Raw genomic sequence first — 27,027 nt, 5'->3', positions numbered from 1 at the left:
GCCCCACATTGGGCTCTCTGCTGATACCTCGGAGCCTGGAGCCTACTTTAGATTCTGTGTATCCCTCTCCCCTGCTCTCTCTCTCTCTCTCATAAATAAGCAGTAAAAAAATTTTTAAATAAGAGACTGAACAAGTCTAAATAGGAACACTTATAAGTAGTGAGTAGCAACAAATTGTGCAAAACTTTTTTAGTTTACATTCTTGTTTCATATATATTTTTAAGCTTCCTATAAATTACTGTGTAAAATAAGCTAATATAACATCAAATCTTATCTTTGGTTTTTGTTCAGTAGGCTGGGAACTTAAAGCCACTAGATAGTTCCTTCTAGTTGGAAACACAAGAATCTATGTTGTCTCAAACTAATCTTGCTCTCTCCACAGTTCTTAAGCCCAGGCCTATATAATAGAAACATCAGGCTAGTTTAGATTAGACCTCATACTTTGAGTTTTGGGGGTTAAGAAAATTTCACATTGGACTCAGGGAATTGTAACTATCCCGTATACGACATTATAGATGACTCAGATTTTCTAAAAGCTTACCAGTTTCACAAAGCTTGTTTTCAATAAAAACAGCATGTTAAATATTTAACTGAATGTTATTTGGTTTATAGCCTTGTAAAACTTTATCTTACTATTTTTTTAACTGCATCTTAATTTTTACTTAACTATGTGAGAAATTTTTTATTTGGCTCCACTTAAAGAAGTTAAATAAAACTATAATACAGGTTAGATCATACATTAAAAATGTCCCTAACATGTTTACATTTCTTGTCTAAAATGTTTATTTCTTGGGGCACCTGGATAGCTCAGTCAGTTAAGCCTCCAACTTTGGCTCAGCTCATGATCTCCCGGTTTGTGACTTTGTGCCCTGCATCAGGCTCTGTGCTGACAGCCTGGAGACTGGAGCCTGCTTCGGATTCTGTGTCTGCCTCTCTCTCTGCCCCTCCCCTGCTCATATTCTCTCTCTCCCGGTCTCTCAAAAATGAATAAACGTTTAAAAAAATTTAATGTATATTTCTCATTAAATTTTCAGATAACTTAAAAAAAATATTTTGGACTGTAGTACTAAAAGCTGAACACTAAATTGTGCCTCCACTAAAGAAAATATAGGAGTCAATTAAGAAATTAGTTAAAGGGAAAATATAGAGTAATTTATCAGTGTCCTGGACCCTATCAGGAATAAACCTTTTTGACTCTCTGAAATTTCAAGGTAGCTAAAAATAGGGTTTTGTTTTTTTAATGTTAGGGTTTTAAACTGCTTTTAGAAATCTCTATGTAGATTATTTCCTCTGGTTTTTAAGAGACTACTGAAAATACTTTAACACTTTTTTGATTAAGGTCAATTTTTGGAATGATAAAGCTATAACATGCTGAAGGTGGTAGCTATAGATAACAAGTTTAGATTTATTGGAAGACCATTCTCCATGGATCTCTTGTGTTTCTAGATATCTTGCAAGCAGAGACATTAACTGCCTTTGTTCCAGACTCTTTTTTCTTGAACGCTTGTATAGCAACCAGCCTTTGAAGATTCAGATAATGTCTCCTTGGGAGTAAAGAGCAGGCACGCTCAACCTCCCATTATAGAAGGTTCAGGTTCCTTAAGCTCAGGTTCCCTGAATTCCTCTCTTGTAACATAGCCACTGTGTGTGCAGGTTTTACCTGGCTCTCTTCATGTTGCCCTGTGGGAATTGAGGCTTAGGGAACTGATGCAAATGCTGATTATCTCGTGACTGCTATTACTGTGAAAAATAAAGTCTTTTGTTTCTGACCCTAGAGTCTCATGTCCTCTGCCACCATCCATGAAACTATAGCAGGCTAAATTGTTAGCTTGCAAATAGTATTCTTAGAACCTTCGCTGTTTTTGACAAGATGATATAAAAGAGGGATCAGCAAACTTTTTGTGTAAAGAGTTAGATAATGTATGATATGTTACCTGCGCTTCTTTGATTTTGTGTGTGTGTGCGCGCATGGCCCTTTACAAATACAAAAACCATTCATAGCTTGCAGGCCATACCAAAACAATCTTTGGACTTGATCTCACCAACGGTCCATATGCTGCTGATGTAGAGCCCTGATAGGCCTCTGGTATAGAACACAGGATTAAATCGCTCTTCTGCTTTCCTACCAAATCCCGCAGAAACTTTCTCAAAATGATTACGGGTTGCTCTTCACACGCTTTTTTAATAGTTGATAATAAAATGAAGCTTGTGCTGCTGCATATCTGCTGGGAAATAAAATATGCAAAATTAATTAGGTAGTAAGAAGAAAAAGTATTTTCCTAAGTGGTTTTTCGGGAACATTTTCATCCTCAGTCTCACTCTTGGAAATCAGTAAGAAATCTTGTTTGTAAGCCAAACAGCTTTGATTTATTTGATTCTGACAGTAGGTGACCAGCAACTTGTCCTGCTCACAGTAAAAATTTACATTGAATTTTTGGGAGGGCTTACTCTAAAAATCGGTAATTTATTCATCTACATGCAGTCATACTTTTACTCACAAGGTTCTTTGTAAGTTTTATGTGAACAGAATTTCTCAAAGAATATGAAACATTGCATCTAAATTGATCATTTGGTATTGATATGTTGGACAGTTTTAATCAACTTTCCTTCTAGAATAACTTAAAAAGTTATTGAAGGAAAAGAAAAGGCACGTGGACGTCTCAAAGTTAACAAAATAATAATGAATTATCAAGCAAGGATCTCAGGGAGGGATGAGACTAGGGAAATGGTCAGGCAATGGGGTTGCTTTTCTGCTAGGGATGGAAATGAAGTGGCTGGCCCATGGTTTTACAGCCTAGAGTAAGCACTTAAAGGCATAGAGATTAGAATCTAAGGCCCCCATCAAATAGAGATGGTGGTAAACTACTTGTTAATTATCAAGTTGATAACCAAGAATTATAGTTTTAAAGAAAAGGAGAACCAGAAAGGAGACCAGCATTTTCAGGGACTACCACCAGCTTGAAATCCTCTGTCTGTGATTGGAGGTGATCCTGGATTGCCAGTATTCCCAGGAACTTGGAGTAACTCACTGTAAATCTCTTGAGGAAGATAACAGCATCCTAGGCCTCACTTGTTTCTACAGACAATTTTGTATGATGAAGCAAGACAACAGAGATAAAAAAATAAATGTATTATAAAAAAGCAGTAGAAATAGAGTTACACAGGGACTTTTACATACTGATATTACCAGACACATGCTCTTATTTATCCAATTATGCTTACTACTTTTCATGAGGGTAAAAGATTAAATATTTTTTAAAAATATTTTTATTTATTTCTAGGAGAGAGAGAGAGCGTGAGTGTGAGGAGGGTCAGAGAGAGGGAGTCACAGACTGAAACAGGCTGCAGGCTCTGAGCTGGCAGTCAGCACAGAGCCGGACGCGGGGCTCGAACCCACGAACCGCGAGATCATGACCTAAGCGAAAGTCGGACGCTTAACCGACTAAGCCACCCAGGCACCCCGCATTTTAACTATTTTTAAGTCTGCAATGCAGTGGTGTTAATGACATTCAGAATGGGGTGCAACCATTACTACTTTCCATTTGCAGATCTTTTCATCATCTCAAACTAAAGCTATGTACCGATTAAAAAAGTAATTCTTTTCTTCTCCCTGCAACCCTCGTAATGTCTGTTGTACTTTCTGTCTTTATAAATTTGCCCATTACAGATATTCCATATAAATGGAATTGTACCATATTTGTCCTTCTCTGACTGGCTTATTTTTACTTAGCACATTTTCAGGGTCTGTCAGGCTGTAGCCTATATTAGAAAATCATTAATTTTCATGAGTGTATAATATCTCATTATATGTATATATCACATTTGGTGTTATGAATGATTCTACTCGAAACAGTGACGTGCAAGTATCTGTTTGAGTACCTGTTTTCAGTTCTCTTGGGTGTATACCTAGGAGTGTAATTGCTGGGTCAAATGTAATTCTATGTTTATTTTTTTGGAACAAGCATTCATCTGGTTTCCAAGAGCTGACATCTTAATAATAAGCCAGAAAGCAATGGAATACCATTTTCAAAGTGTTGATAGAAGATTACTACCAAATTAGAGTTATATATCCAATGAAAACATCCTTTCAAAATGACATTTTCATACAAACAATTCATTATCAGACTTGAATTAAAGGAAATACTAAAAAGTTCCTTAGATATATGTAAAACAATTTCAGAAGGTTGAAGAAGGAAAGAAAGACAAAGTGGCAAATACGGGGGAAAGGAATATAAAAGAATACTGACAGTATAAAGCAATAATAATAATGTCTTGGGGTGAAACATAGAGACAATTAAAATATCTGCAAGAATGGCATATAAGTCAGGTGTTAAGTGAGTTTTCTAAAACTTTCCCTTGTCTGTGAAGAGGGTGAATCCCTTAAATAACAGTAGATTTTGAAAAGTCAATCATACGAGTTTCAATCATTAGGAAAGTTGTTTAAAAAATAGTAAAAGTATATAACCTTCTGGATAATATAGAGGGCAAAATGAAATAACCCAAATGAAGACTGAAAGGAGATACAAGATAAATAGAAAGCACTACATAAGGTGGTTTTAAATATAAATATATCATTAACTGCATTAAATGTAAAAGAGCTAAGTACTTCATTAAAAGATAAACTAAATGTTGTACTGTTTACAAGCATGATATTTAAAAATGTGAGGATGCAAAAAAACTAAACCAATAAATGCAAGCACTGACCAAAAGGATGCTAAGGTAGTGATATAAATACCAGAGAAGGAACACTTCAAGGTAAAAGGCATTATTAGAAATAACATGTATGCTTCCTAATAATAAACATTTTAATCCATCATGAAGATATAAAAATATTTATGTATAAATGTATAGCATCAAAATATATAAAGCATAAATTTATGTTAACTAAAGAACTAAAATTCAAAATAATAGATTTTTACACACCGCTCTCAGTAACAGAACAAACAAATTTAAAAAGTGTGTATACGTATGCTCAGCTGGAATGTAGAAGATTTGAACCAGATTAGCCAATTTCACACTAGATCACCACATTGACAGGAAAATTCTAGGGCTAGGCTTCTACCAAAGTAGAATATGCCAATGTAATATGCCAATATTACACAAGATCATTCAGAGAAGACAAAAAGAGTAAACATCCACTTGTTTTCTGAGGCCAGACTAATCTTGATACTCATACCTTACTAGCAGATAATAAGAAAGGAAATTAAAAAGCCCACCTCACACATAGATAATATACAATATTAATGCAAAACTTTATGCATGATGACCAAATTGGGTCTATTTCATGAATTAAACCTTGAATTAATATTAGAAATGCAATATAAATAACCAGATTAACAGAATAAAGGAGAATAGTTAATTGTATCATAATTCGATAGGTGCAGAAAAGTTCAACATCTATTTGTGAATAAAACATTTTGTAAACTAGAAGTAGAAGGAAGTTTTTTTCACGACAAAATATTTGTAAAAAACCTTCATTAAGCAGTGTATTTATATTTGTACCTAAAATATGGAATGCTTCCCTTCTCAGATAAGAAACAAGAATAGCACATACTTTTATTATATTAAATTGAGTGTTATTGTGTTGAACACTTTTATTCAACATTGTATAGGGATTCTAGCCAGTAAAACAGTAAATAAAATGAATGAATAAAATAATACCTGAAAGGAAGAACTAAAACTGTCATTGTTCATAGTCAGAATACATGTGATTGTAGAAAATCCAAGAGGATCTACAGTTATAGTATTAGAAATAAAAAGGTGAGCTTGGCAAGTTTGTTAGATATACACTCAATATGCAAAAATCAACTACATTTCTATATACTGGTAAAAAATCAGAAAAAAATATTACTATTTAAAACAGCATTAAAAAGAACCATGGATTAGATCTAACTAAAGACATGCAAGCCTACCATGCGAGAAGCTATCAGGCTTTATTAGAGACCTCAAAGAAGTCCTAAAGAAACAGAAGGCTATATTTTGCCCATAGATTGAAAGACTACAATATTATGAAGAAGATAATTCTTCCTTAATTGGTCTCTTGATTCAGTATAATTCCAATAAGAATCCTAACCACCTTTGTTATATGGGATACTGAAGTGGGGATCAGCCAGCACAAGTGACAAGGTGATTCTAAAATAACATATGGAAATGCAAATGTTTAAGAATGGCCAAAATACACATAAAGAACAAGGTGGAAAAACTTATCTGAATAGATATTTTGACTTATTAGAATGTTATTGTAATTAAGCCTATGATGTATTAGCACAAAATAGACTTATAAAATAGAAATCCCAAACACACACACACACACATACACATGATTTACAAAAAAAAAAAAAAAAATGCCACTGTGCTAGAGTGGAGGAAGGATCTTCTCATTGTATGGTTCTTCACAAATGAATTTCCACATGGAAAAGATAAATGATCCTTTTCAAACATTTTACACAAAAATCAACTTAGTTGGATATTAGAGCCATAACAATTCTTCCAGAAGATAACAAAGGAGAATATTTTTCTAAACTTGTGATAGGGAATGACATTTTAAACATGACACAAAAAACATTAATTGTAAAGTCAAAGTTTGGTAAGACTACATCAAAATTGAGAGCTTCTGCTCATCGAAATATACCATGAAGAAAGTGTAAAGCCAAGACAAATTGAGAGAACATATCTGCAATGCTTTTATTCAGGCACATAGAGGATCTCCCTTCAAATCACTATGAAAATGCCAAAACAACACAATAGAAAAGTGGACAAAAGACTTGAAAAAAGAGGTATCCAAATAGCCAGTAAACTACCAAGAAATCTTGGTCATCATGTTAATGTTGATTAAAATCAAAATGAAATTCCTACACACCTATCTAGATAGACACACTTAAGAAGGCAGCTAACATTGGCACCAGGTTGGCTCAGTCGCTTAAGTGTCTGATTTCAACTTGGGTCATGATCTCACAGTTGGTGAGTTCAAGCCCCATGTCAGGCTCTGTACTGATAGCTTGGAGCATGAACCTGCCTCGGATTCTGTGTCTTCCTCTCTCTCTGCCCCTCCTCTGCTCATGCTTTCTCTCTCTCTCTCTCTCTCTCTCTCTCTCTCTCTCTGTCTCTCTCTCTCAAATAAACATTAAGAAGACAGCTGTCAAGTCTTAATGAGGATATAGAGCAAAAGGAATTCCTTTCCATTGCTGGAAGGAATATAGATTGTTATACCCACTTTGGAAACCAGGTTGACAGTATTTTTCCAAGTTGACCATAATTATATTCGATAATCTGTGATACTCCTGCTAAGTATGTACCCCACAGAAATGCTTGCCCAAGTGTATGAAGAGATACGTAGACGCATGTCCACAGCAGCACTATTCAGAGTAGCCAAAAAGTAGAAACAATTCACATATTTATCAATAGACTAAATAAATAACTTGTCACAGAGTCATATAATAGGATACAGCAATGAAAATGAATTAGCTACAGCTATATGCAGGAACATTGATAGGTTTCACCAATGTAATATTGAGAGAAGCCAAACATGAACACTGTGTAGTTCCCATCATATAAAATTCAAAAACAGGCAAAATTTTGTATTTTAGACATCTACACTGAAGTGGTAAGCCTATAAGGAAATGTAAGGAAAAGTCAGAGAACAATGGTTCAATGGGTACACAGGAATTGATGATGAGAAGATAGTACAAAAGAGCATCTGGGTTGCTAATAAAATTCTATTTCTTGACTTGGGAGGTGGTTACACACAGTGTTTTGTATACTTTTCTGCATATGTTATATTTCACTCACACACACACACATACACACACACACAAAGATTTTAAAGCCACAGAAGAACAGGAGTTGGGAAGGAGTAAGCTATTCTATGACTTCAAAAATTGGTTCTGATATTATAAATATGTTAAATGATTTTTATATTTTTCAGGATGCTTTTGGTTACAAGCAATAGAAACCCAACTCAAAATGGAATTAAATAGCTTAAGCCAGTACTATAGAACTTCTAATAGACACTAGTGATAGATCCAGGAGCTCAATATCAGTCATCTGTCACCAGCCAACACATATCATAGATATTTATTGAATGGAAATCTGAACTGTTTCTCAATCTCTAGATTCTCTGTATGTTAGGTTAGCATCGTTTCTCTCCGACTGGTGAAAAATTCCTCCATGTAGTAGTAAAGATACCATAAGCCATTCCTTACATTGTCCCTATAGCTTGTGTCAGAAAAGAGGACTTCCTTCTGAAAGGATTCAGAGTATGCCACCCTAAAATATGCCAATCTGGCATATGGATTATTTTGAGCTAAAGGCAATTGAGAAAAATCAGATACAGAAAAACTCTCTGGGTTCCCCCTCTCTACCTGGAAGGGCAGAACAATTCTTAATCATTGGAGACAATTCTAGACTGTTACCTGCCCAGAGATGGCACCTGAAGAATCTATATAACAAACCTTATTAACTAGCCTTTATTTTCTTAGTGTTTCCGGTGTGTTTACCTTCCCACAGTTTGCTGCTCTTGCAAGCCTAAAACTCTTTTCCTTTGTCTTGTCACTTCTCTACAAATTTATTTTCCTTTTGTTAAGATGAAGTATAAGCCCAGTTTCTACCTGCTTGTTTGAGTTATTCATCACTGAGTTGTGTGCAATGCATACATTAATGAACTTCTGGATTTTTTTTCTTGTTAATTTGCCTCTTGTCAGTTTGATTTGTAAGACCCCAGTTGTTGAACCTACAACCAGTACCAGAAAAATATTTTTTTAATCCATTCCCATTGATTGGCAGACGCTTCTCAGAGAGGGCTCCGCTATGCTCTGGATTACTCTAAACTAGGTCATGTGCCTACCACTAGGTCTGGCTCTGGGTGGGTAGGGGTAGATTGGCCTTCGAGGACCCTAAGAGATGGATGAACAACTGCATCATGAAATCTTTTTCATTTTGACCATCTTAGTCTATAGCAGTGCTTTTCAACTCAGGCTGCTGGCTAGAATCACCTGGTAAGCGTTTTCAAAATACTGACATAGAGATTCTACTTGAGACAAATTAAATCAGAATTTTTTTGGATGTGTGTGCAGTAGGGACGTGGGGTGGGGGAAGGCATTGATATAATTTTCTAAGCTCTCCAGATGATTTTAATGTGATATTTCATGTTGTGAACCAGGGCATTATTGTGTAAGTCATTGAGGTAATATTCAAGGCAGAAAAACAGCAAAAGTATTTATAGATAATAATCTGTTGTCTCAGGTGAGTGCTATAGTTAACTGATATAAAAATTACTTTTACTTTTAATTTGTAGGTCCTCCTAGCCTGTGATTCCAATGAAAGATTTTAAAAAAGAGAAGAGTTCGGCCCTTCAAATATTGGTTTGCACTCCGTAAACCAGAGGTAAATGTAACGCCTTTATAAGCTCTTGGTCAACAAGATGATCACAGTTAGGTTAGCTATATTAGCACAATAAAAAGTCAAGTGGTTCACAACCTGCTTTAAATCTACAGGAAATGAATTCATGAGCATCTCCTAGAAGAGAAATTGGTACACACCATTTCATCAGCAATATAGGTGAAAGATTGTTCCCTGAAAGGAATTATTTGAAAAATACATGGTTTCCATACTATCCTGTTCTCTCATTGTTATAACAGCGTTTTAAATGGTATCTCTTTTTCAAAAGCCAAAGCTACTCTTCTGGAAATACAAAGGACTAGACTGTGATAATTCATCTAAGACTATTCTATGATAATTTTATAAACCTAATTTGAAAAAGAACAGCAACTATTTCTGAGTTCTAATATAATATTGGTAGAGAGATTCTAATATTGTACTAACAGATGCTAATATTGTGCTAATCCAACATGTCTATGCCTACCTTTTGTGAGTGGTAATGACCTGTTCTCTCTTTTAATGTTAAAATAATTATGCTTTTGTAAGCACCAGCATGGCACAGTGAATAGTAACTTTTAGTATCAGATGTTGCTGGAATTAAATTCTGTCTGCTTTAAGCCAAATATGCTTTCCCAACCAATCACATAGGACACTTCTAGTTAGCCCATCTTTAGCTTCTCATGCCAACGATTTCCGATGACAGCATACCTGAAGCTTTCCTTCTTTTTTTCCCCCTATAACAATCTTTTCCACCACTTTTCACCACTGCCTGCCTTTGAGTCTCTGCCAGACATCAGTGATGGTGGCTGACTCCCTTACTCCAGCAAACCCTCACTAACGAGCCTCCGATTTTTCTTCCTTAGTGGTCTTTGTTTACTTCCAAAGAATCCTCCTAGCCCTTTTACTATGAATTTACAGATGGAAATTTCTGTGTACACTTAGGAAATACATATCACTTTGAGGATTTTGAAAAACAAAAATAATGTCATTTGGTTCCATAACTTGACTTAAAAAAAAATGTCCTGGAAATCTATCCCTATTAGTTAATCCTAATTGTTTTCAATGAAGGAAGGTAGTAATATTTATCTGCCTTCTTGTAACACAGCTCTCTGGTGCCAACTACTCTAGTGTTCTGCAGGTGGTTTGCTTTCCTATGCCTATCACAAGGGACCTTGCTTCCATCTTCGCACCCCCATCCTACCTCCCTTCCCCCTCCCTAGGCAACTCCCCCTTTAACCCGGGAGCTGCAGTTGATTCTCCATGACCCTGGCTGGCTGCTTTCCCTCATAGCTGCTAGTTAAAGCTGTTCTAGGGTGTTTCTTCAGCATTGCAAGGTTGGGCATACCTAAGGGTTAAGAGACATTGGTCTCTGGCTGGTGTTGGTCCTGTGTATTGTCTGCTCAACTTCCTCATTGTCGCCATGTGACAAATGCAAGTCTTAGTCATGCTGGATTCTTTCACCTTGAGTCAGTTTTCCAATTGTATGTAAGGAATTTCTTCCAGTGATTAAACATAAGCAACCTTAGAAACCAGTTTGTGAAGGAAGTAAAATTAAATGCTTCTTTTATCTTTGCGTTTATCAAATAATTTGGGTAAACTTTGCAGTCACCCAAATAACATCCCTCCAGGTGAATACCAAAGAATTCAGAATTAAGACAGTAATGGTGGGATCTTGGAAGAATTGTTTTAAAGATATGACAGTTCACATGGGCTGGGAGGGCCTTTAGGTCCATTATAAACAACTTAATGACTTTTACTTGTATAAAATTAATAGCCTTGTATTTGAATCTTGACTATTCAGGTTCAGTGACCTTGGGCAACTTTCCTATTTTCTCTGTTTTCTCATGTCTACAATGAAGATGAGATTTACTTGCATCTTTTGGTTCATCAGAGGAAAAACTTTTCTTCTACCTACCCTCTTGTGTTCATTAACCGGGGACATGTGAATTAAACTGAAAAAATACAGATTAGCAAGAGAAAACTCAGCTCTTATTCACCTTTGTAGTAGAAACAAAGAGAAAAATGTTACTCTCATAACAGCTAAAGACAGGTTTATATACCTAACTTAAGAAGGGGACAGGAGGAGGGAGAAAAGGCTTCTATGGAAAGAACAGATGGGTTTCTAGAGGAACAAAGGGGAGATAAGAAAGTCTGTGCTAATGCTTGTTTATGCAGGTGCATGTGCTCTTCTCTGTCCTTTTTCTAGTCAGTAAAATTCCCCTGAGAAGGGATTTATGGCAGCCTCGCTCCCAGAATTTTCTGCCTTTAGTTAGATAAGAGACGCTCCAAAAAACCTTCTTCCTGTATCTGTTAAATCTCAAATGTCTTTGGTTTAAAATCATCTTCATACCAGCTCTGTGGGTCTGAGGGGATCCCCACAGCTTGCTGTGAGAATAAGGAAGGTAAATTTGGTGAAGCACAACATTCCAAAAACAATTTTGCGGTTATTGATATTTGAAAATTAGTCATTTTGCTTTGCCACCAGTAGCACATGGGAAATTATGGTGACTTTTAGTACAAACGTTAACCCTTTTCATAGATCTCAGCAGATTTGCTTAATTTCCGGATCTGCATTTCTTGTATTCAGTTGTTGATTCGTCATTCTTTGCTCATATTCAGCCCAACTTTTCCAGATCAGTTTCTTACTGAGCATTAAACTTGCCTTAGAATTCATTGCAATTGTTCTAAATAATTTGGATGGCTCAACTTATTTTCTAGTTTTCCTAACTTCTTCCTGGCTTCTCATGGATATTCTGTGATGTCGCTCAAGGTGGTTTTGTTTGGGTTTGGTTTCTTTTGTCTGTGTTTTTATTGTTGTTGTTGATGATGCTGTTTTTTATTTATACCCTCTTCATCTCATTTGGCTTCTTGCTCCTCAGAAGAGAAACACTAAAGTGATACCTTTGTTTTTGTAATCCTCTCATGTCATCAGTTGTTTATAAATGCCAAGCATTGGGGCGCCTGGGTGGCTTAGTCGGTTAAGCGTCCGACTTTCGCTTAGATCATGATCTCGCGGTTCGTGGATTCGGGCCCCGCGTTGGGCTCTGTGCTGACTGCCAGCTCAGAGCCTGGAGCCTGTTTCAGAGTCTGTGACTCCCTCTCTCTCTGACCCTCCCCTGCTCACGCTGTCTCTCTCTCTCTCCTAGAAATAAATAAAAAATATTAAAAAAAAAATAAATGCCAAGCATTTATAGGGCCACTGTGGGTTACTGGGAAAAATGCATTTACCAATAGATATCATCTTTTTGCCATTTGATAATATCATGGACTTTTACACAAGTTCTCTGAAGCTGGAGTGAACAAAATCCTAATGCATTTGAGATAGGTCGGAAGATTTGCATATGAGGTTATATCACTTGCAGGAGATAAGTATCTTCTCTTCAAATTTGCTTAAAACATATAATTTGCCAAACTTATCTTCTGCTGCCTAAAGTCCCCAGATAAATATTTGGTTTACTTTGCTTGGGAAAACATTACTCATAATAAAATTATGTTAGTTGCTCTGTATACAAATGCAGTGGAGTATAAACATGCATATTAATTCACTACTTTCAATTGGCAATTGCTATTTTATTGGTCAATAAATGTTTTATTTATTATGATATTGCTATAAATATATTAATAGAATTATTTACTACTTTCTAAAAATATATCCTGGATCTTGCTTATGAAAATGCATTTGTAGAACCATTGAGTTGGCCATTTGATGTGGAACATTATTCCTTTTGTGTTCAGCATTGCCAAGAGAAAACTAGTGCCGTCTCTGAAAGGTAGTAAGTTTACATTTGTTGGACACCAGGGGAAGTGAATTCTAGAACTAAGAACGCCTACTTGATTCTACAGGTGACCTGAGTAAAATAAGGTCAGTATCCATCCATTTCATTGAGAAAATAGCCTGGCAAAATGCGTGAGAAAGAACTAGTTTGGCAGCCTTGGGAAATATGATTAATAACAAATAATTTCAATACATTCAGTTAAACAAACCACTTAGTCATTTTAAAATCAGTTATAAGGGCACCTGAGTGATCAGGTCATGATCTCACAGCTGTGACTTGGAGCTGCCTATCAGGCTCCATGCTGAGTGAGGAGCCTGCTTGGGATTCTCTCTCTCTTTCTCTGTCTTTCCCTCTGCTCCTCTCCCCCACCAGCTCTCCCTCTCTCTAAAATACAATACAATACAATACAATACAATACAATAGTAAATAAAAACAGTTTTATTTTCATTTGACTAAATGTTTTCATACTTGAGAATCACAATGCTGAGCATGAAATGTCAGAATGGACATTATTAGCTTTTGACTTGGGCTTTGTGGATGTGGAATGTGTGTCTGGCATCTGTTATAATACATGGGATTCTAGAAGACCTCTTTCTTGGATTTTCTCTATCCTCCAGGAAAGAAGCTGAACCCTAAAATGTCACTTAAGATACTACCAACTCAAATCAGAACATCATTTACAATAAAAAGACAATAGCTCAGGTCTACAACCATAATTACATGGGTAATTCAGGATAGGAACCACTAATTTTTCTAAATTGCCAAGATAATGGAGGGGTTTTGGAGTCAATTAGCTTGAATTATTCCAGTGGTTAACTGTGCAATTCAAATAACTTGATAATTCTAACTCTATCCTTCATCATTTTGAGGCTTACTTTAAAAAGTGGCATTTGTTCAGTTTTCAGATACATTATTTTAAAACAGAGGTGCCTCTTATTCAAAACTACCACTAATTAGTGATTGAGGTAAAACAACATGTTTTTTTCTGCCTGATGGGATCTTAAAGATCCTGATGATTATTTTGAATTATACTACTATCTGTGTATCCCATAGCATCTTATTTTCTTCAGCTAACAGATGAATAGTCTGAAAACTAGTCCTTTTACCTGAACAATTGGCCTTCTCAGGACTCGCTGGGACAAAGCTGAATGTTTACAAGACAGACAAGTCAGGAAGGAGCATGACTTCTAAAAGACTGATGACCCATCATTTTAATATAGAGGGTTCCATATAAAAGCTGCTCAACATGGGTTCTACAAAAAGCAGTGACCGGGCTTTGGAAGACAGAACAGAAGTCACATCTGGATGGGCTGTCTCTATATGATGGTCCTCCCTCCCTACTGACCTGCCATTTTAGGGGAGAGGTGGTGGCAAACCCCAGTAAGGGAACTGGGCACTGCTAAGTGGGAGTTTTTACTTCTTATGGTATACTGGAGCAGAATAAGAAGGAGAACTAAGGCAGAAGTTCAGGGACAAATTAGTGCCAGGAACAAAAGACCAAGGTTGAATTCTGTCATCAGAGACATCAAATAAGAACACAGAATTCCTGATTCTCCAGCTCCCCCAAACCTGTGTCTCTACACACACACCCATTTCAATAACTGGTACCACTATCCGTTGCCCCCTAGGCCTCCCATGTCAGACCTACTACTTCTTTGTTTCTCATCTCAAAAGTTCTCCTTACTACTTTCATAATAAAACTTGATTACATATTAAAACTGTAGCCGAAATCAACACAAAAACTAGTTTCATTTCTTTAAGGGGAAAAAGAACTTCATTATACAAATGTGGGACCCATTTCCACACTTTTCAAGATATTAGAAATATCTGCTTTATATCCTGAAGGTGCAAAGATGGGGAGGTGGAAAGGTATTCTTCTCCATGAATTGATTAGCATGTCCTTAAAAAAAATTATTTTTAAGTAATCTCTACACCCAGTATGGGGCTCAACTTACAACCTTGAGATCAAGAGTCGCATGTTCTATTGAGTGAGCTAGCCAGGTACCCCTACTATGTCCCTTTTAATATTAAGTTTAAAAGGAAAATATTCTGTATTAAAACAGTCTACTTGTTCAGATCCAGCATACAAATAACTGCTAGAAAACATATTTTTCTGAAGGAAAGCTCCATGTAATTCTCAAACAAAGGAAAAATAATGGAGTTTGTTCTCACTCTTTTTTTTTTTTGGTCTCCTGATTTGTTTTTCCAATTACTTGAACTTTCTGGTAGAAATAGTAGAATGATAATTTTACAGTTTAGTCACCTTTTTATCATGTGTGAAAAATGAGTCAATGATATGATGAATCAATCTTTACCTTACTCTGGTTGAGTTGAGATAAAAAAATGTTAAGAATTTGACACCATCACCATATGTGCCCCAAATGATATCACATTCCTGATTTTCAACAACCACATCAGTATAGATTCCATTACCTGTACCACCAAATTCCATTCCTAAATAAACACCAAAGCTTATCATCTTATAGTGAACAACTCTATTCAAGGTTGGTGAACATCCTTTACTACTGGAAAGAGTTAATGTGACTGAACACTCTCAATATCTTTATAACAGCAGACACTGTGAGGAATAGAGCTTATTAATATATTTTGTTTTGGTCTGGATTTTAATGAGACTCAGTAACTGCTACTGTGGACATTTTTTTTAGCGTATAATATGTGTCAGTTCTTGGGTAGATACCATGAAGAGTAAGACATAATCCTAGTACCTGGAAAACATAGAATCTACTTGAACAGAGATGTTTTTTAAATTTTTCTAACCTCCTATTTGTTCCCATGAAAGTGTTTTTGAGTGGATTCCACCAAAGAAGCAATAGAGACATTCATCAAAGGTTAACAGTATCTTTGAGTGATTGAGTGTAACAGGTACTTTTATATTTCTGAGATTTTGTTTATTCGTTTTGCAAGAGTATAGCTGGTATTTTATAAGAAGAAAAATAGACACTAGTTTTTAAAGCAATGAATGATCTTATAGTGCCTTTTCACAATAGCATGCTCAAGGAATATTTGTTAAGTAAATGAGTACATTTTTCAAATTCTCAAACTTTCCTCTTTTAAAAACATTAAGGCCATTTATTTCAGGTCAAAGAAACTCCCCAAATTTCTGCTAGAGGAGATATTCTACTAATTTATCTTCAACTTTTGAAAACCACTGACCAGTAAATAAAGAGCTTGATAAATTTTGTAGATGTTATATTGTATCCAAATGATAAAGAAGGTGAGTTTGTTTTATCTCTGCTTTATTTTTAAAACATTCTATAAACAAACACCATTGTTGTGTAGGACATAGGCATAGTTTGAGTGTCATCACCACTTGAACTGAATACCCAACTGCCAACTTCTTCCAGCCCATCTTGATAGAATAGATTCAAGAGTATGTTAAAAATGTCTTCCTAGGTTGTATGACTTAACGATAAGAAAGTGTAATGAAAACCAACCTTAAGTTACTTGAATAATTTGACCTTGATCCATAGGTGAAAGATTTCAAAACATACTCTGGAAATTTAGGTTAGTTGGCTGCACTGTGAGGGGTAATGACTCCAGTGTTCCAACTTTAGACAGTCTACTCATTTTCTCTATTTCTGTAGCAAGGGACTATGTAGCAAACTGGTCAGACTTCCTCCATAGATGTGCCATAGTCTTAAGGAGACCAGATAATAGGAACACAGCAGCATCATGAGAAAATAATTCAAAATACAAGCTTTAAAATTAGTTAGTGGGGAGTGTTTTCACATCACTGGGGATAGAGCCAGAGGAGTAATTGTAGTTGTGGGTCAAACTCTTTACGGAATTGATTTATGCCATTAAGACATTTAGAATCGCATTAAAGAGATAAGGGACATACATAGCAAATCAAGTAAGTTTTATAAGGTGCCCAGTACTCTTTGCCCCATGTCTTACAACTAGACAAAACTCGCCTAAGCTCAAAATAGTTACATACCACTTCTGGCCCAGAGTTTCCGTAATGTCATGGTGAAGGTCAAGAGAACTGCATACACTTATGCATGTGTAGTCAGAAAGTGCAGGCTAGTCATTGCTGGTAGAGCCATTTTTTAATCAAAGAGAAACAGGAGCTTATAAGTAAATATTTCCTCCTTTCTTCTCCCACATGGATTTTCAAAGATGCATTTCATAAGGTCATTAGAACATCCTGGTGAAAACTGATATCAGTTACCCAAAGTGGTGGCCAATTCCATAAATTACCTTTCAACTGATTCTCCTTCCTTCTGTGTCCCACTCCCCCAGACTCTCAATCATGCTTCGTGTGATCACTGCCCGCCCATATGCAAGGCTATGTCTAGATCTTCTTTTGAGACACCCAATGTCAGACATGGGGCAGGGAGAAACCAATACCATAATAAGACCATAACCTCAGAAAGGTAATTGCAAAGAGAAATCAAGAGATGGATTTCAGAAACTCTATGAAAGATTTGACAGAACTTAGTAATAAAGCAATAAAGAATGAGAACTATCAGCTTGGTGGACAAGATGGTGGGTTCTATTCTAGATAAGGCCATAACTTAATGGTATTGACCAGCAGACAACAAGAACTAAGCTTTCAGAAGTTAGTTCCTGAAACTAACTTCAGAATCAAGTGAGAGTTGAAATCTTGCGAGTGAATGAGTTTTCTAAGAGAAGACTTTTATGAAGAGGTGACCAATGGGTGATAGACTAAATTTCAGGTAATTTTAAGATTTCAGGGGTAAACAAGAAAAAGAACTGACAGACATTGGGCACTCAGGAAATAGAAGAGTTTAGTGTTATGTGTGCTTGTGGGTGAGCAGAGAGAGCATGCAGTTCAATTCGATCATCAAGTCAGCGACCAAGCTGAAGAAGCTTAAGATAGAAATAGCTGATATACAGTAATATGCAGTAAAAAGCTGGAGACAGTCATGTCAGTGGCTTACTATACAGGTAATGTAGGTGGAGATAGTTTACTCTGACATGCTTGCGATGCATGAACCAGAGGAGAGAAGTTAGAAGTTTGTAGATCCAAACAAAGTAATTTTTTCTAGGATTTAAAAGATGGAAAAAAAGGTAGTGGAGCTAACTTCCACATGAAAATATCCTGAGCTTATTTTATTTTTAAATAAACTTTATTGAAATCAGTTATTAATTACATAGAAATTCTGACATTTATCTTACTATCAGGCTTTTATGCACTTGAGAATAATCATTAAAAAAAAAGATGAATACACATAAGCACTTTCTCTAAGATGTTGGTCTACAGAATGGCATTATTGAAAAGTACTTCTCTTCCAGAAAACATTGGAAGAATTCCACTTGAATAAATATGACATAACTTAGTGCTTACTTTTGCATACCCATATTTGTGTTAAGCTAATCCTAGTTTCCAAAAAAAGGTTTTTGTGCTGTTGAAAAGCATTTCTGAAATAGTGCCAACCCCATCTTGTGATTGAAGTTCTTTGGTATAACACAGGTTAGCAGGGGTAAGATGCCAAGCAAGTATTTAGAGAAAGTTTGATTTTAATGCTTTATATTTGAAGGAGTCATGGTTTAGATCATCTGTTTCTGCAAAACATGGTTTCAATATGCAGTCTGATCATTTTCTACTTTTCAGTTGAATATTTTCTTTTTTATACTTCCTAACGATCTGCTTTAAACATAAATAACAGTTAATCACAGTGTGCTTAGTTTAGCATACATCATCCTTCCAGAATATGTTTGCTATCTGTTGAACTTACGGTTTGGCTCAAACATTTACTGAATGAGTGAGATTTCAGACAGTGGCTAATTGCCCACAGAGAATAAGTGAGCCATACAAACCACATATTGTTTATCCAATTAATTGTTATAAGGCTGTTGTTTATCTATACAATATAACTGAGATAAACTATAATTCATTTGCAGGAGTGTTTTTTGTTTCATATTTTCATGATTATTATATTATCTTTTAACTGATATTAAGCTACTGTTGGATTCTCTCTTTTATAACTTTTACAGCTTTTGGTTTTACTTACTCAACTTGTAAACTAACAAACGTTCTACATATCATCTTTTTAGACAATTTTTTTAATATTTATTTATTTTTGAGAGAGGGGGGCAGAGAGGGGCAGAGAGAGAGACAGTGAGACACAGAATCCAATGATTCTGAAAAATTAAAAACAATATGTGAGTGGCGCCTGGGTAACTCAGTCAGTTCAATGTCATCTCTTGGTTTGTGAGTTCGAGTCCTGCATCAGGCTCTGTGCTGATGGCTCAGAACCTGGAACCTGCTTCGGATTCTGTGTCTCCCTCTCTCTCTGCCCCTCCCCTGTTCTCCCTGTGTGTCTCTCTCTCAAAAATAAACATTAACAAATTTAAGAATATGTGATCATATAAAACATAACCTTCCCAAACTTGCTTTTTTCATTAACATGTATCATAAACAGGTAATCCTACTCTAATATTGCCAACCTGATTCATATTGGGTACATTATAGTTGTACTAATCCCTTTCTATTAAATGTTTAGTATTTTCAATGGTGTGGTCAATAGCTGTTTAGTTAAATCTTTCTTGACTTCCTTAATTAATCCATAGGACATATCACTAAATTATTTCTGTGTTAGAACTCTCATTTTCAAGAAATGTGTTTAACCAAAAAAAAAAAAAAAAAGGAGGAATATATAAGTACATAGGAGTATCCTGAGGACCTTAAGGACAGGAAAGTTGCTGGAAACATTCTTTGGACCCTTATGTATACTGATCTCTAAATTTGTGATTCATTACCTCCTTCTCACCCAAAAGTCTCCCTCTGCTTCATATCACATGTATAAAAACAGAGCCACCCACGGCAACCAAGATTGTATGGCAGAGGCCCAGCCATCCTGAGAAAGACGAAGTCATTCCCAATCCTTTCACATGGCCCCACCATTCTCCACTTCAGATTTCCAGGATTAACAGATGTTCACATTGGCCTGTCAGCTGAGGCCAGGGGATGGTGCTTGATGAGCACGGTTGTCCAGAGTCACGCTATAGCCATCTAAATGATGGGGTGTTGGTCTATGAATACCATCATACTCTTACCACTCTTCACACACATTTTTATTTAGAGATATTTATTGCAACAAATTGGCACATTTAAACCAGTGAAAGAAAGGGAATTTTTTTCTTTCTTTAAGAAGAATAGCGTTTTCTTTTCTTTTTTTTTTTTTTTAATGTTTTACTTATTTCTGAGAGAGAGAGAGAGACAGCATGAGCAGGGGAAGGTCAGAGAGAGAGGGAGATACAGAATCCGAAACAGGCTCCAGGCTCTGAGCTAGCTGTCAGCACAGAGCCTGACGTGGTGCTCGAACCCACGAACCGTGAGAACATGACCTGAGCTGAAGTTGTACGCTTAACCGACTGAGCCACCCAGGTGTCCCAAAAACAGTGTTTTCTAAGACTGTGTTCATTTCCTGTGACCATGGGCAACACCCCCCTCCCATGTTTGTGAGGTAGGCTTCTACAAAGGAGCTACTCTCCTCTATGAGCATTCCCACTGGATTCAACTGGAATGTTACCTATTGTCAATTCCTAAAAAGAATAAGAAAGTTCCATAATGGAAAAAGGTTTTAAAATTTGTTAGCTGTTCTCTTTTAGAATTAACATATGTAAAATCACATTTCTCACATAATGCACTTTATGGTTATTATAAGAAAAATACATGTAGTATTTAAGAATTGAACATTAATATTTATAGAGAAAAATCATGACCAACGTAAAGTAAATCTAAAATTTTCTCTGGACCTTCATTATGCAACTAGAAATATATTTCCACAAGAAAGTAAAATTTCCCAGTCACATGTGTTGAAAACGTTTGGAGAAGAAGGAATTAATAGGATGAAAGGCCTAAGGCAAACTAGGTGTTATAGAATTGCATCAGTTCCATGTTTTCTAGAAAAGCCTATAATGTTACATAAGTCTGGGATCTCTACATTTTCTTCAGTTGTTTTATTGTCTTGTACTAGTTTTCTATTGCTGCATATCAAATCACCCCAAATTTAGTAGTTTAAAACAACAAACATTTACTATTGCACCCAGTTTCTGAGAGTCAGGAACCCAGGAGGAGATTTGCTGGCTGGTTCTGGCTCAGGGTCTCATCGAATTGTATTTAAGCTGTCAGCTGGGGCTGCAGTCCTCCGAAGGCTTGACCTAATTGAGGGATCTGCTTCTAAGCTCATTTGTGTGGCTATTAGCAGGAGGCATCACTACATGGGTGTCTCTGCAGGGCCGCTCATGACCTGGCAGCTCATTCACCCTGAGAGATAAAGAGTTGGTGGGCTGGGGGGCATGGAAGCAACATTGTCTTGTATGACAGCCTCAGAACTGACAATCCAGGTATGCGTGGACGGTTCAGTCAGTAGAGCATGCAATTCTTGATCTCAGAGTTGAGTTCGAGCCCCACTTTAGGGGCAGAGATAACTTAAAAATAAAATCTTTGAAAAACAAAACAAACAAAACCAAAATGGCACTCCATCACTTCTGCCATGTGCTGTGGCACCCAGAACCTTCTACCATGAGGGCACAGTGGGGTGTGGTGTGGGGTATGTAGGGATATCAGAAGGTAGGGATCCTTGGGCCTCATCTTGGACGTTGGCCACCTCACATACCATTCTCTGGTCATAAAACTCCCTTTCTAATTTGATTCATATTTACATTTCTAGAACTTTGATTCCCTTCTATATTTTTTCTGTGTACTCAAAATGTTACAAATTTTACAAATCAATTATAATTTTATAGTTTACATGTAAACTTTCTTGAAATGTTTGTAACCTGGGGCACCTGGGTGGTTCAGTTGGTTGAGCCTCCGACTTCCACTCAGTTCATGATCTCATGGTTTGCGGGTTTGAGCCTGGCATCGGGCTCTGGGCTGACAGCTCAGAGCCTGGAGCCTGCTTCAGATTCTGTGTCTCCCTCTCCCTCTGCCTCACCCCCACTCACACTCTGTCTCTCTCCCTCTCAAAAATATATAAACATTAAAAAAATGTTTTTAATGTTTAGGGCATGGGGTTTAGCAGTTTCTTACATTTTTACCAATGTTCCATATCCTAAATTATACATATTATGCTTATTTAAAAAAAAAACCAAAATGATTAAATGGATCTATTTGAACTATCTTCATTCATTAATTTATTTAACAAATCATTATTGAGTTCAGGGAAATGTGTTTTCTTTATTGTTCCAGTATGTCATTCTGTGTTCCAGCCTCCTCTTTTTAAAAACAGCTTTATTGGAGTGCCTAGGTGGCTCAGTCAGTTATGCATCCAACTTCAGCTCATGTCACGATCTCAGGATTTGTGGATTTGAGCCCCACATTGGGCTGTGTGCTGACAGCTCAGAGTCCGGAGCCTGCTTCAAATTCTGTGTCTCCTTCTCTCTCTGCCCCTCCCCTGCTCACACTCAGTCTGTATGTCTCTCTCAAAAATAAATAAACATTAAAAAATTTTAAAAACAGCTTTATTGAGATATAGTTCACAAAACATACAATTCACTCATTTCACTCATGTAAAGTGTAAAGTTTCCTATTTTTAAGCTATAGGTTTGGAGGGAAAAAGCCTGCCAATATCTAGAATTGGTCAAAAATATTTGATCACCCTATATGTATTTAAATAAAAAGGTCTATCTTTCAGATTTCATGGATGCATGTTTTTCTGCCACAGCAAACAGGTAGAACAGATATCTTGTTTATCCTTTCTGTAAGTGTTCTGCAGACTTGAAGGTGTGTTAGCTGTGTAGCAAACAGGACCAAACAAGTACCGTCAGTGGCCTGAAGACCTATTTGCTGGATAAGTTCTCCCATCGGAGTCTATCATTTTCCCCTAGGAATAGATAAACAGACCAAACCCCAAGTGACTATTATAAAGGACTATGTTTACCAAATTATCAGTACACACCTAAATAATGTTGCTCCAGATAATCTAGTCGCTAATGAATGGAAATTATATTTTATTAAATGATATTCCAGAAAGTAAAAAAATGTGTGTTTTCACATGCTTTTCAAAAACCATGACATAAGCCTAAAACAGAGCAGGTGTTCATCTTAACTGAAATGTAGCATACATCTTTTTTTTTGGTTTACTCCTTTGGTATAATTTGTAGCCATCAGAAAATTATACAACTAGTACACATATATTGCTGAAAAAATAGAAAATATACAGAAAGAATTTGTAAGCATTTTAATCCTGTTGTCCAGAGATAACCCGTGTTAAGTTTTGTTGTATATCCTTTCAAAAAACAAAACTTTGGAAGATATATATTCATATAAATTATAATTGGCATATTGCAAGCTTTAATCATCTGTGATTAAAAACTGGGCTTGATTATTTCTTATTGTTGTGTGTTTGGCTTGCCTTGGTCTCTGGGAAGCTGTGTCCACCAGTTCTTTTCTCCGTGGGTCCATGTTCACTGACATAATGGCCCCTAAAAGGAACCTTACTGTGGCCACTGTTATTGGTACCACTCCCCTCTGCAAAGGGAGCTTCCAGCTCAGAGTTGTTAGGAACATGCCAACCATCTTGCGGGGGGCCTGCATGCAGCACTGCCATGTGCCATGACTCTAAAGAAAATTCCTTCTTCAACTTCTCAGAGTTCAGCTCCCAATTTCCTGTCAGCAAGCCTGCAAACAAATGTATACACTGACATATAAGAACAATTGGTATTTTTAAGACAGTTAGCTCTCAAGTAAATGTATACAACAAATCATTTCTCTGAAACAGAATAATACTCTGGCACATTAAGCACTGTATAGGTCACCTTGCGTGTGAATCTTTTTGTACTAAAACATTCAAGTTTGGGGGGCTCAACGTCTCAAACACCTTTTATTCAGATGAGGGATCAGCTTAATTCTCACTTAATTAAATGGCCTATTCAGAATTTTCAGATCAAAGAAAGAATCTGCCCTACAAGTTGATTCAATACGGCAAAACAAACAATAAAAACCAGTTCATTCCTTTGACAGTTTTGTAAGCTTATATCTTTTCCATCCAGGTTTCAGTTGGCCAACTTTCAATAAAGGTACAAATTCTAGGTTCTTGTTCCTTGATTCTCAGCTCCTGCCCTCATTCTCTGAGGGGGGTCTTAAATGTGGAGGGAGAGGGCAAAGGGAGACTGTTTTCATGTGTGAGGCTTATGTATAACTTTTGAGTTGTTTTAATGAGAAAATATTCATACCCTGGTGACATAATTAAAAAAAAAAAAAAACACCTGCTAACATCACCTCCAATGAAACAAAAGTAGAAATCTGGCCACAGACACATGAAGCTCCATGAGAGTGGAGCTCATGGTATGTCTATTTCTGATGTACCCTTAGATAGCTTGGTGGTGGCTGCATGGTCCAGGAGGAAGTTCAGGAGTCAGTGTGCCTGGCTCTGTAAGAAACGTATGGTTCTCGGGCACCTGGGTGGCTCAGTCTGTTAGGTGTCCAGTTCTTGATTTCTGCTCAGGTCGTGCTCTTGCAGTAGTGGAACTGAGTCCCACATGGGCTCTGTGCTGAGCGTGGAGCCTGCATGAGATTCTAGCTCTCATTTTACCCTTCCCCCACTTTCACACATGTGCACATGCCCAAATATTCTGTCTCTCTCTAAAGAAAAAAGCAAAGAGTAAAAGAAATGTGTAGTCCTTGGGCATGTCATTACAGCCCCCATTTCCTTATCCATCCCATGCTATATTGAATGCTGGGGTCTCCTGGAACCCTACCACTCTATAGTTCATATGACTTTCACTTGAATCCTCTCATTGTAAGAAATGTCACTTTTTTGATTTCTCCAAGTAAAACTTATCTTCTTGATTTCTTTTTTACTGGATGGAGGAAAATTCAATGTCAATCTTTTTTCAGATTTCCCTTCCCCTGCTATAGAGTTCTGTCAGAAACAGACATTGGGTAGTGCACGTGAAGAGGTAGACCCACTGGTCTTCAACACTGGTGACCTCCTCTTTGTCCATTTCTGTAAGTTCTTGAATGGAGGTAGCTCAGCTTCTTTTTACCTTATTTTGACCACGAGGATTCTTTAACAACTGTCCAAGATACTTCTCCCCTTTTGGATATCTCCCCTTTGCCACATGTTAGCTGTGTAATGTTGGGAAAATTCTTGATCTTCTTGTGGCCCAATTACTTTAAGAGTAAAATGGAAACAAAATGATTCCTATCCTATAGATTGTTGTAAGAGCTTAATTAGAGCATGCATACTGCCCATACAGTAGTGTCTATACATAGTAAATGTTCCATAAATGTTAGCTATTGATATTGTTACTATAACTAAGAAAAAGCACTGAGCACTGGATATACAAATTCAGCAGGACAGAACTTGTGATTTCTATTAATCTTCACTTTCCAAATTATCTGCAAGAGATCCCTAGTTTGAAATCAGATTAAGGTCATCCCAGGCTACCCTCACTGGAAATCCCAGCTCTGTGTTTACCATTCTATTAGTCATCTTTTCAAGGCGTTCCTTCGGGTTTTTGTGTATGCTTACCAAAGACACAGAGTTAAATCAAAAGTATACAAAGGCTAGGAAAGCCACGATGTCATTGATGAAGCTGTGAGCCCATTGGGTGATGGGGATCAAAGAATGACTCTCTGCTTGAGGCTACAGTAGGTCAGAAAAACATAATTTTGAAGAGAAAATTTATCTGTATCTCACTGTCCCCCAACTCTTCCACACAGTGCAGAGACCTAGAAGTGTTAGTAATTGTGTACCTAGTAGTCTTGGGCAAAAAGGAAAAGAAAAACTTATTTTAAATATTGAAAGTTTCAATATGGATCATTTAAATCATAATCTGTAGAATGCAAGTATGTAGAAATTTGTAACACACCAAATCAGGAATTTATTTTAACAAAAAGAGGAAGAACTGTCTTTTTTTTCCTTTTGATTTTTATGTAGTTTAATTTTTTTGTTGATCAGATTGTGTCCAATTAACTCATTTTAAAAGTATGTGCAAGATGTTATGAAAATGTATTAAAATAGCTTCTTCTGTTTTATTTACCACACCTACATTCTTCGTGCATATTCACATAGGAAGCAGCTAAGATTGAAGGCAGACAATTCCTTTATAATCTTATCCAAAATAGAAGCCAATAGTTGTAATGACTCATTTGTTTCCTTCTACTTTCAATCCTTATCTTGGGACCACAGATTGCATTACAATTGCTAAGTAATTGTACATCTTTTGTGAAACACCTTGAAATGTTCTGGCATGGTAATAAATTGGCCACGTTTTAGAATTCCCAAACAAAGCTGTTTTTTAACTGAGTCCTGTCCCTTTAATGTAACATGTCATATTATTTTGAGAACCTGCAGCGAGTCATTAGAAAAAAAGATGAGGGACAAGTACTAAATATATAAATAAGTTACTTTAAATAAGAGATTTCCCTGTGGTGAAATATATTTATGTAATAATTTTCTTGACTTCTAACATATACCATGAGCATTTCTTATTATAAACTCTAAGTAACATGATGCTTAGAGATACTATATTTTTCCTCTGTACCATCCAATTGATTTTTTTTCTCCACATGAACTAAAGAAATACTTAAATCGAATAGTTTGAAAACTATGAATGATATTAGTCTGGGTGAGCGTCCAACGAGGATTAAAGAAATTCCTATGACAGATCCTAAGCACAGCAGATTTGATGATGAATTCAATATTAAAATACATAGTGTGGGGCATGAAAGAGATGGCTAGTTGTTTCCCCAAGTCCGCTTGTCAGTTATTCTCGATTAATAAAGCTTTTGTTGGGGCGCCTGGGTGACTCAGTCGCTTAAGGGTCGACTTCATCTCAGGTCATGATCTCACAGTTCGTGAGTTTGACCCCCACATCAGGTTCACTGCTGCTGTCAGCCTGTCAGCGCAGAGCCTGCTTGGATCCTCTGTCCCCC

At 36.6% G+C, this 27,027-nt stretch overlaps 1 long non-coding RNA gene across 2 annotated transcripts in view; it reads left to right on the top strand.

Annotated features, from left to right (window-relative positions):
• LOC144235361 (uncharacterized) overlaps positions 1-27,027 on the top strand; it is a 455,442-nt gene that overhangs the window by 13,031 nt on the left and 415,384 nt on the right. For both annotated transcript variants that reach the window (XR_013336179.1, XR_013336178.1), the window contains exon 2: positions 9,293-9,381. This is a non-coding gene — a long non-coding RNA (uncharacterized LOC144235361). The remainder of the gene's footprint in view (positions 1-9,292; positions 9,382-27,027) is intronic.

Source organism: Crocuta crocuta, unplaced genomic scaffold, assembly GCF_008692635.1.
Source record: "Crocuta crocuta isolate KB4526 unplaced genomic scaffold, BGI_CrCroc_1.0 scaffold64, whole genome shotgun sequence".
NCBI lineage: Eukaryota > Metazoa > Chordata > Mammalia > Carnivora > Hyaenidae > Crocuta > Crocuta crocuta.
This window is presented reverse-complemented; position numbering and strand designations above follow the sequence as displayed.